At 41.8% G+C, this 12,513-nt stretch overlaps 1 protein-coding gene across 1 annotated transcript in view; it reads right to left on the bottom strand.

The window, feature by feature from the left end:
* tio (zinc finger domain-containing protein tiptop) overlaps positions 1 to 12,513 on the bottom strand; it is a 323,446-nt gene that overhangs the window by 270,974 nt on the left and 39,959 nt on the right. The window lies entirely within an intron of this gene.

The following is a 12,513-nucleotide window of genomic DNA, read 5'->3' as shown; positions in this document are numbered from 1 at the left end:
GTTGTTTATTTAAGTTCTCAAGAAACATGTTCCTTAACAGAATTAAACAACGCACATAGATGGAATGAAGAATAATATATTGGACTAAAAAAAATCCAAAATAATGTTCTGATTAGTGAAATTGTTGACTTAAATAAGGAGTGCTTCAATTCTCCATGAGAAACCATAGAAGTCTAAGCACATTTTTGTTGATATTTTTTAATAAAGTTAAATTGATGTAACAATTGGCATAAATAAGCCCTTCCATCTGCCAGATGAGGAGAAATGCATATTCTGAAATACCTCGGAGGATCTGCTTAATTTTATGTCGCATTTTGCAAAAAAATTGACTAAATATGCATCTTATGCGTAACTTTACTCCATGCTGCAGGATTGCCTTGTCACGAAAAGTGTAAACGATCGGCATTTCAAAAGTAAACTTATTTAACTAATTTTCGAGACCATGATGCTGTAAATGAAAATATCAAAAATTGGTTCTTTAGAAATATCCTTTCAAAGCGGTAGGGTAAAATTTGAAAATGTTCTGTTGGCCGGATCTCGAGATAAACGTGACCAAAGGTTGTCTCATACGCTTTCACAGGCTTGACATGGAAAAATTTTAGGGTATAGGATCACCTTAAGTCCGAACTACAAAAATAAATTACGGGTGACCTGTTTCTCCATGATTGCATCTTTCGGATGCAGATTCCACTGCATCCGGGGATAAAAGTTTCCGCATGTCGCTTAGCTGTTACCGAAGCATCACGCGCGGTAATGGATCGCAAAGTGGAACGGTAACTTTTCGAACCGAATGGTTGGCATCACTTTCGCAACTAACTGCCCCCTCTATCCTCCCCCACCCCGCGAGCGCTCTTTCTCCACCTCGGGAAAACGGTCCCAGAGGTACGGAGGCTTCGACAATGAGGGAGCCCCGAATCTGCATTTCGATGGTCTCCGAGGCCCTCTTGTGAGCCGAGGCCCAGCTAATGATGGCATATAATCCACGGAACACGGACCCCGGCGAAGGAAGAACCGTTTTCAAACAAACCGCTTTCCCCCTTCCCAATTCCCTCCTTCCACGGTCTTCGCAGCTGAAAACAAGCGATCAATAAGCCAACACGGAAGACCAAGACAAGATTCTGTTCCTTTTTTCTTCTTCCTCTTCCGCTTCCAAAGAAACAAATCAGGCATTAATTTGTTCTGCTCAAATCTCCCTGGCTGAAAATCACTTGGGGACCGAACTCTCTCATTGCTGACTGTGGCGCCCTCACGTTGGCCCTGCGTATCAGCCTATACGACAAAAGGGTGGTAGCAATTGTAAACCATCGAACAAAAGCCTATATACAAAAAACTGAAGACGCGCATTGTATATGAACGTGTATGTACGTACTAGGAGAGAGGGTGTTTGTTTAATACCAAGCCAACGGCATTGGTATTATTTTGAATGTATTTTTCTTATTTAGAGTCTCTTTTCTGCAGGAACGTCGTTAAGGAAAGCCCGGGGCATTAGCCTCACAAAACTTTTCCGTAGCTTATAGGAAATTTTACTTTACAATTATAAAAAATTAAAAAAAAACAACTCCAAATTGTTTGTTTTGAAAACGTTGTATGTAAATATTATTTCTTTAGTTACTGTACTTGTTGGGTCCTAGGTTCCAATCCCAGCCCTCACATCAATTTCATCATGTCCCAATCTTCGCGATTAGCCAAAAGTGGCAGGAAAGCGAAGTAAAAATGTAAATCAAATCAATCATATGATACACACACACACACATTTACACTGCTGGACAAAAAAACGGGACACTTGCATTTTTTGTGATAACGCATAAATTCTGATTCGAAGGCTAACTAAATTATTGTAAATATATTCAACAGAAAACAAACTTTGAGGATGTTGTACATACATTAATAAGTTAAATAAGAACAAGAACGAACGTTTACAGAAAACTACCAAAGTGAGAGCGTAATTCAAAAGTAATTGCAATTCAGATGTCAAATATTAAAGTGTCCAGCTCTTTTTGTCCAGCAGTATATTAAAGACATTGGTTATGCCTGTAGTTCTTCAGGTATGGGTGATAATCGAGAATAAATTGCTTAAAAAATAAATATGACTTTTGGTTCTCTCCAACCTAAACGGCACCAATTTTCGTCCAATTTTGGTTAACGAAGTGCGGCCTATACACGAATAAATACGGCCTAATCTTTCAACCAGGCATGTATTAGGGGCCATTAAATCTACAGCGTATCAACAAAACTCGAATAATCAAAGGTGCATTTCTCTGAAGACCCTCCAGCGAGAGCATCCACTGGAACATTTCCGCTCTGAAAGTTCAAGCACATTACAACCAAAACAAGCAGTTTCGTCGCCACCTGACGGACAAGCTGAGAAGGTAAACAATGCCACTGAACATCCTGTGTCCACACACGAACAGGACAGAGTGGCCGGACCAGATTTTTCTTCTTTTTTCAGGAATTCCATCTTCATCAGAAATGGACGAACTGGAGTCTCTCTCTTTGCTCAGCTGTCGGCAAATAGCACGTGAAATGGCAGACGTCGAGCGTCATTTCTTACCCAGAATTCCCCTCTCTTCCGATGCCCCACCCACTCATAAGCTTCCACTCTTCTAAGGCAGGTGCAGGAATCTGAACGTAAACACAGGGCTCATATACACCGCTACAGGTGTTCCAACATCCCGGGTCTACACTCGCAGACATGCAACAAACAGATCAGGGACAAATGTTTTCTTCTTTATGTAGAGCTGGACATTGCCAGTCATCCGAACGGCGGTGCGTCTTTGAGGCACTGGCCGTTCCCGAGAGTTGCAAGGCATGTCCACATTAGATGAGCTGCTTGCGCTTTCCACTGGGAGAAATGAACCAGCTTCACTTATTTCTTTATTTACCTCCAAGTGATGGGGGAAAAAAAGAAAAAAATAATAAGTAAAAATAAAAACGGTGCTACTGAAAATCATGCTAATTCCGGTCAATACAACTAAACCCCGTACCAGCTAACTGTAGACCAGGCGAACGAGAACAAGTCTCTGCGCAAGTAATGACGCGAGACCGCTCCACCAATACAGTGAGAGAAACGGGATTGCGTAATGGCCGACAGGAGTTACCCGCTTTCTTTTCTTCACATTGTCAGCGTTGCAAACTTTTGAAAACGATAATACCGTACGCACATGGAAAACGGACCGTATTTTTTGTCTCCTGGTCCGTACGCTTGGTTTAAGAATTTCTTAGGGAAATATTAGAGATAGAACTGCAAGTGCAAATTTTGACAAGCTGTACATTTAACGTACGGACTAAGGTCTGGACCGTACATGCTATGAAATTTCCGTATATGTACGGTCAAGACCGTACGGTTGGCAACATTGCGCTTTCACCATTCGATTTCCCTCCTCCTCCTCTGCCACTATGCGCAGCCCTGCTATACAGTTAGCTGGGACAGGGTATACACTTTGGCAGTTGCTATAGGGAGCTTTCGAAATAAAGTAATAAGTGTCACTTGGAAACGAACCATCAGAATTAAAGGCGACCTTTCATACCGGAGCGACAAGCAATGAAAAAAGCCGTGGTAGAATTTGCCATTGAAAATTTGATATCAAAATCCACTTATCGCCGTAGAGTTACGAAACACACGTAACGCCTTAGAGCGAAGCTAGTATTTAAGGATCAAGGTGTCTCATTTTTATTGCCGTCGACCGTACAATCACACTTTATTTGTCCTAACTTTCCAAGTTTCTTTTATTAACTTTATGAATTTCCCTCACTTTTCCTGCACTTTTAGCCACACTTTCCCCACAGTCCACAGGCCAGTGCGAAACTTGTCAGAGCCCAAACTAGAAAATGCTACGCTACTACAATGCACATGAAGAATCGGCACTTAAAAAAACAGATAAAACTTATGAGCGTGAATCTTCAAAAGGAGATGCGTTTTGTAAACGATTATTTCACCCGCCATGTAGCCAAATTGACGTTACTAGATCTCGGTGCTCAAGAACATGATCGCGCACTGTAAACACAACTTCACCCCGTGTTCCATTCACCCCCGATCCCTTCCACATTCACTTTGCATAAACACCCCCCTCCCCCCACCCCCGACCCTTGCTCATAGTCTTTTGTCTCCAACAGAGCGGCGGCAGGGAAAACAATGCGAGCACTTAATAACTCGAGTACGTTACGTCAATAATCTCTTCATAAATTTGTGTACAGACAACATCGCCACATTTACTTGACATGGATCAATAGCATCTCTTCCATTTGGGAGGGGCGAGGGGAGCCCCCTTTCCTTCTGCAGCGAAAGATCACACGACCTTAGAGACTTGCAGTGTTTCCATCTTAGTTCTTTAGTGCCTGACGCTTGGTTTTTATCATGTGGGGGGTGTAAAATTTCAGAATTCAAGATTGGTTATCCACAGTGCTATAGTCCCGAACTTTTCAGAGGGTATACGCTAAGTTTCGAGAAACTTAGTTGAAACCATTTAACTTCTACAAAAATTGCCATGAATTGTAGTATACTAATATGCAAGAGGCATATTCAGTGTCTACCAAACTAACAAATCCAAAATTCTTGACTTTTTCTTGACCTTTGTTTCCATTTTCTTAACATTTATTTAATCGCCCTTACTTTGGTATAGTTGCAAACTAAGAAAACAGACATTTTTATTCAATGAAAAACCCTTACCACAAGGTCGGTTAAGATGAAAACTGAAGCTGTATTTTAACAAGAGATTTAGACTTGCTTTAGTTACTAATGCTTCAGACTTCATCCTGGATGTGGAATGGCCACATTACTTTAATATTTTTACAAAACTTCATGAATACAAGCAGGTAATTCTTAAGAAACGAAATTAATAAATCTTAACCACAACTAAATACAATTTTAGATTTTCAAATATTCAATTTTATCGAATCCCAGTACAGGTATATAACAACTGTAAAAAAAAAAGCAAAAATTCTTGACAAGAATAATTTCTAGACTTTTTCTTGACTAGTAGGCACCCCAATATTACAATAGAAAAGGCATTTTTAATTATTTTTTAAAAAAAGCACGAAACGCGACGCGTATTTTAATGATTATATATAATCGTAAATGTCACAGTACTCGAAAAAGCTCTAAAGTGCCTCTTATGATAGCAATAAAATAAAAATAAAAATAGGACACCTAGATCCTGAAATATCCGCTTCCCTGCATTGCGTTGTGTGTGTTGCCTAACTCTACGGCGATAAGGATCTAGGTGTCCCATTTTTATTGCCGGCGACTGTACATTCTTAATCTTAACCACACGGCAATACGTTGACTGCAGACATTACGGTTTAAGACCGCCGTAGAAAACCTGTTATAACCGTTTCTAAATAATAATATCTCTATGAATGATAAAATATACAATTTTAAATGTAAAAAATGGTTGCGTCCTGTTATTGTAAATTAATAGAGCAGACTGTTTTAACAGTAAATTTTACGGTAGTCAGACACGTAGCCAGGGAGAGGGCCCGGGGGCTGAAGCCTCCCTCCGAAATCATAAAAATGTCTCATTTAAATAGCGTATAGTGATAATTAATTTTAATTCATTAGCAGGATTCATCCTCAGAGCTTCTACTCCCCCACCTTCTCGCCTTTAAGATGACGGCTGCTGATGAGAGATGAGCCCCCCTCTTCCCCCGAAATAATTCTCGTACGGGCCGGCTACCAGTGCGTACAAGGCGGATAAGCATACACAACTTATCGAATACCTGTCATAAATTAAGGCCTCCCCGATAGCGCAGTGGTAGCGTCGTCGCCTTGTAATCAAGGGGTCCCGGGTTTGATGCCCGGTAGAGGCATTTCGGATCCCACTTTAAACTGTACGTCCAGTCCCGATTGGCCTTTCTGTGCATAAAGTGGATTTAAAACAACAATTCAAACAATACTTGTCATAAGTGAGAAAAATAGGTATGTATGTTACACTTTCGGCACTTTTAGACCGGATAGATTGCAACACTGCTTCCTCCTCGACGTGTATGATTCAGACAAGAGCCGGAAGCATTTGAAGAGAAAAGAGAAAGAGGGGGAAAAAATGTCTGCTTGTGATTTATAATAAGGTATGAGACCTTTTCATTTAACAGGGTACGCTGAGTTGTGGGAGGGGGGAATAATGAATTGTTTTTAAGCAAGCAAAGAACGTCCTGCACCCCTCTTCCCCCTCGAGCGGCTCGCCCCTGAGCAGCGCGGAGTCGATATGCCCTCGAAGGCCCGGCCGATTTCAAGGAGGCTGCCAATAAAACACTTGAGCCGCGGGGACGCGAATTGGTACAACGAGAGAGGCACAATCAGGAGGCTCCTTTTCTCTGAAAGAACGAAATTAAATACAAACAAACAATTCGCAAATGCCCAAAGTTGCTTTGTTTTTTACCGTATCACTAGCGAAAGAGAACTGGAAAAATCATATCTTAAGATGCTAAGAGATGGGGCGAAAAAGTACATCAAAGATCGCTGATAATATAACGTCCGCTTCACTAAGAAAGATCTTCTTGTTTCGTCCTTTTTCCCTTTCCGAATGAGACTGAAAATTCAGAGTTTTTCCCAGGAGACGGAGAATTTTCACTGATTCTCAGACAATCATAGAAAATATATTGATAATTGTGTTATTATTTAACATTTTTTTCTGAAATCTATAACACGTCCTTTTATATGTTGCATTTGATATTTTTTTTCACATTTATGATTTTTTCTGGAACCTCTTTTTAACGTAAGAAATTACAAATTAGTTACTGAAAACGAATTTTCAGTATATAATATAGAAATAATTAATGAAAAATACCCAAAAAGCTTCTTGATTGAAATCGTCACTAAATGTGAAATTCAAAGAGAAATCCTCGTAAAAATCTCCATACTTTCGGTAGAAATTATTCAGTACTATTCTTAAGATTATAAACAGAAGCGCAACGTAATTCGACACGAGAACAAGTAAAATTCACCAACGAAGAAAACGAGACATCTAGCGTTTGGAATTTGAAACAGGTGGTTAGAAAACTCGTGCACAAGAGATGCGGTGCGATTATAGCCCGTTGTTCATTCGCAATATAATTTTATAGTGAACGATGGGATATGCCCGTGTCATTGACAGTAGTTATGACTTGTCCGAAAAAGGGACATTTTTCAGTCTCGTGCACAGGGACAGAAAATAAGAGAAAAAAAAGATATGTCATGGTGGCCATTAGGGACCTGTGAAACCCCCTTTATATACGAGTAGAAATAATATAGTGGAAAGCAGAAACAAGGGAGTCATTCTCATGTATTGCTAACATTATGACACAACATTGATTAATGATTAATTTCGGTAGGATACAGGCACGTACCTGTAACAATATTTAGAATCAAGTGTGTCTGTTACATGTGATAATAATAAAATAGGCCAATATTTGATTATTAATGTTGCTATTAAATGAATGCAATATAGATTGATTCATTCATTTGGTTTATTTTACGTCACTTTTCTGTCACTTTTGCCTAATCACGAAGATGAGGATGAATGGTGATATGAAATTAATGAAGGGACACTCACACGGAACACCCAGGTCGAGGCCGGTATTCCAACTTGAGACCTTTGACGTCCTAGCGCGCTGTGCTGAGCACTACGCTAAGGAGATCGGCGATGATATAAGAATAGAGATTTAACATGACGTATTCATCATCATACTGTATGTCTACTTTAGATTACTAAAATTTGTATAAAGCATCTGATACCAAAGATAATAATGTCAATATTTTTTTCAAAAAATTGAATTATTTATTGAATACTAAATATTAGGTCCTGCTATGAAAAGTAAGTCCTTGGTAATTATTTTATGTTTACGCGTAAGATCTCGAATATAAATTCACTTCATATTACCCACCTTTCCTCTAATACGTTCTTGGTAGAATACTTCACTGAGAATGTTAGTTTCGAAGTCCATTTCAAAGAAAGCAAGATGGATGCCCCAGCGAAGAATGATACTGTTTACCTTGTGTCCCATGCTCGACATGGCGGGGGCGAGGATGGAAGGGGAGGTTAGGGGGAGAGAATCGCTCATCACAGTTCCTATGAAACATCCTCAGAACCGCCGTCAGAAGCAATTACCAACGTCGTAAAAGTTGAATATACTTATTCAAATCGCGGTCATGAATATGGCGGCGCGACCTCGAAGCGATGCGATGCGGTGCGCTCCAGCGCCGGGGGAAAGTTAAACGGCGCTGACTTCTGGGAGAGGAGGGGGCGGCGCTCCTTGCGGGGGGAGAGGGGGTGGCTCTACCCCATTTTGTGAATGAGGGCTTTTCTATTCAGCGCTCGTCTTTTACATGTGCGACGAATTCCCATTTCTTTCACATGGAAGCACGACATACCCGCTTGGGTAATGGGTCCGCCATCTTTTTTTTTCCTCCCCACTTTCAGTTGCTCAGGCGGAAGTACGTCACGCCTGCCGTTGCCTCGACTTCCGCCCTGAGTATCGATAGCTCTTTTTCCCTCCCTTTTTACTACTGACCGAAATCTTCCCCACCACTTTACACCCCTTACCCCAGGTTGTCGCTTGGTACACCCCGTAGCAACTTCCGGACTGAATCCAATGAGTAATTTGCTAACAGAAAAAACAAATGACATGTCTTTCGATAATCAAGGAGTCTCGGGTGCGATTCACGGTTCACTGTGAAAAGCTTTTAAAGTATTAGCGAGTGGTGTACACAACCGCAATCTATAATTATTATCTATTGTTAAACATGAAAAATATATTCAACTTTGAAAGTACTTTTTAATTTCTCATTGCTGTACTAGACCAATATTTGATTTGATTCTTGTTATTTAACAAGACGCCGATACATCTGGCGTCTTGTTGCGATGTGCTCACCACACCGCCTCTGAGGTCGGTCAGCATTGTAAGCACGATTGGGAGGGCTTCTTGAAGAGAAGTAGAGGACTCCGGTCTAGAAAGCCAGAGGAACAGCGGCGATGGGACTCAATGCATTGATCACTCGTCGTCCAATGAAAAGACACTTGTCAGTGTTTGATCATTGATTAAATTTAGTTTTAATATTATTCATGTTGCAATTAACAAATACAAAGGACCATTTTACTGCGATTCATACCAATGTACTTACTTCAAAAATTGCCAACTTATATTTGACTTCAGGTAACTGTTTTGCTCGTATGAGGTAGATACTCATTTTGTCTGATGTTAAATAATAATAAACCGTAGCGCAACGACCCCTTAGGGCCAAGGCCTACCTGCCAACTGCCGGCGTCACTCCCACCTGCCGAAGTGGGAGATCATCCAACCACTTACGGGGTGACGTGTGGTCAGCACGACGAATCCCAATTAGTCTGAGCCCAAAGCATGACGCCTATCGCACAGCCACGGTGCGGGGCTCTGACGTGAAAAGTTTTCCTATTTAAAAACGAAAACTGGACATATTTTGTGGTATTTCGTCCGTCCATCGGGTCAAAGTGGCAGTTATGGCGGTAAATAGTTCAATGTTTGCATTGCATGCTTATTAATTGACATACAAACGCACGCACACATATGCCTGACAGACGACATATCCATTGCAACCCTCTAAAAGTATTTTCTACCTTTTTGAAGTGGCGAATTGAACACTCTTGCAATATAGTCCAGAGAAATTCTGCCAATACAAACACTTCACTTATTTGAAAGCGCCGAGAGGGGGGGGGGGAGTACGTGAAGATGACAGAAATGCTTCTCTGACGTGAAAGGCAATCAGGAAAATTTTCACAGAGCCAGAGCCCTCTTGGAGAAGGCCGGAAACAAAAGCTTTCCCCCGTCAAACAGGACGTTTAACTTGCTTTTGCAGACTCCTTTCCATCACACTTTTTGGAAGGCGGGCGGGCGAGAGTGGGTGGTTCGAGTCCTTACGCTGTCACCCCCCCCCCCTTCCCTACCTCGTCGCCCAAAACCAGCAGAGTTATCCTCTGTTGTTTCCACGGAGACTGCAAACAAAAAGTACCTGGCCACACTGAAACGCTGGCTGACTTTGTCACTGTAGGTGGCAGACCATGTCCTCGCATTGACGGCCATACGAAAAGAGGTAACAGAAAGAGGGGGTGGTAGCCGTCAGGGGGGGTCGGAGGGGGGTTTAGGAAAAAGGGGTGAAGCATCGACTCGGAAAAGCTCTCTTTTCTAAAAACACGACAAAAGAGATTGGTTTGTCAGCTCCTCATGACGTCACAGTCCTGTCACTTCCATCCGACCTGCTAGGAAAGTGGAAGGAGGTGACGAAAGGCTGTTGGTCCGGGGGAGTGAGATACAAGGAACTGGAAGCCATAGGGAGGGGGAAAATGTTCGATTTCTGCAAGCTTACTGAGCTGAAGTTGTGCGTGAAATGCCCCGCAGGATAATATGGTTGCTGAAGAGTTGGTTCGCTTAATTCCACAAAAAAAAAAAAGTTTCATTTTTGTCTTCCGTTACACAATGGACGTCCTCCTTCCCCCGAAGGCAGTTCCCTTCAAGATGATTAATGAATACGGGCAACTTTCTAAACGCGACTAAGCTTTAAATACACAAACAGGGCGAAGGAGTTGACTGTTAACAGTCCTTAGCACCGATGTTGGTTCGGCGAGTGATACTTGAAGACTGCTGTGTGGTGACAGGGCAATGTTCCTCATGCTGGCACTACGCATGGAGTATCATCGTTATCAGGCACATACCCAGTTTTTTTTTCATGAAGGGGGGAGGGGGGAGATCCGAAATGCTGGAGTATTACGCCTGAATCATGCGAGGCTATACTGAACGCAACTTCAACTGGCGTCTGACCTTGACGGCTATTTCTGTCCCCCAATCGTCTTCGGGGTGTGTGGCTCGATGGGTGCCGACAAACTCAGTTGCGAAGTAAAAGCTGAAGAGGTCACATCGCTCTTCCGAAGCAACGTTACCAAGCGTACTTCTGTTTTTGCCAGTTGTCTATTTGCGTGTTTCTAGAGTGTTTGCGTGTAAAACTCCCTAGTGTAGGACCACGGGTGCAGTTGTACCATTAACACCCCGCTGATTTCTGGTGCAGGCAATATCGTTGCCCGAGAAGACTCTCGCGCTTTACGGTACGTTTGGCAACATGTGGTGGACCCAACGCTCATTTGTTTCGTTCCGCGAAGAACGTTCGGTACCTTGTGACTCGAAAATGCCCGATTTCAGTCGAAGTTGTAGTTGCTTTCAGTATAGATTTTCCAGTTGGACTTGGGCTCATCTGATAGTTTTCGCCTAACAAGATACTTGTTATCGTACTTGTCGGTATACTTTTGTTCCCACAAGGCATTGCGCAGAGCAGACAAGCGAGAAGGATGGACGAGCCACTTAAAAGAAAAGCATGGGATAGATTTGGTGTGTTAAGTCCAATTTATGCACAGTAAGGCTAAACGGGACTGGAACTACAGTTTAAAGTGGGTTCCGAACCACAACGTCCCTCCACCGGGAACCCCTTGATTACACATAGGATAGAAATTGGCTCGAGAAGAAAATCAACGTATACTCCACAAGCTTTTTAATGAACTCCGATATTCATACATGAGATTCGCAGGATTCATTCATAAAAAAATATTTTGTTGAACTAAATATGTAAAATATTTAATACATTGGTAATAATAAGGATTTTCATTATCGACTAATCACATCTGCCGTCTGCAATCTCCATCACTTTGAATAAATTCCGAAAAATGAATGCACCTCATCTCAATTTTTCTTTCATCGAGCAACGAAGAAAAACAATCAACATTCGGAAACCAGACGAAAACTTTTTTCTTTGCCAAACTTACAGATTATCTTCCTTTCGCTCTGATTGGCTGTTCCACAGAATCTAGCAGAGAAAGACAGTAGCAATTATAACACGGTCTTGTCAAAACCAGCCTGGCAGCCATAATTTCCAGCCAGGTAGCAAGTCCAGCGCCCACTAGGGCATTCCTACTGGAAATTCAGTTCCGTGTGATTCGGCCTTTAGATGTGACTACCAACGCTGTGGTATTATTGCAACTAGACATAATTATAGAATTGTAATATTATGTTCCAAAGTAACGAGAAAAAAATCATCACACCTGTAGACACCCCGTGACCCAAACAGGAACCTTTTTACCAAATCAATTTAATACGGTCCAGGAACCTTTTTTCTAGCTGACTTTAAATACGGTCCAGGAACCTTTTTTCCTGATCAATTTATATTCGATCAGGGAACAATTTTTTCAATGAAACAATATGCAACTTGGACCGAATTTAAATTGTGCGGGAAAAAATGTTCCGGTCCTGCAGCGGAACCCAATAGAGCCCTTTAGAATTTTTGGGTTCCTGGAGCTTAACAACCCTGCTAAAAAGGACACCCCAAGTCAGTGCTGAAACAAGCCAGTGGCGTGTCCAAGGGGGGATCGGTGGGGCTCATAACCCCCTTTGGCTAAATATTGCTAAAAAAATAATGTCAAAGACAGGAAAAGATGGCAAGATGAGGACAGAGTACTAGAAAAAAGTATACGTAACCCGCCCTTTCGAAAATCCTGGCACACCGCTGAAACAGGTATCTACATT

This window comes from Lepisma saccharinum, chromosome 1 (genome assembly GCF_977018435.1).
Source record: "Lepisma saccharinum chromosome 1, izLepSacc3.1, whole genome shotgun sequence".
Lineage (NCBI taxonomy): Eukaryota > Metazoa > Arthropoda > Insecta > Zygentoma > Lepismatidae > Lepisma > Lepisma saccharinum.
The sequence above is the reverse complement of the archived record's forward strand: the minus strand, read 5'-3'. Positions and strand labels throughout refer to the sequence as shown.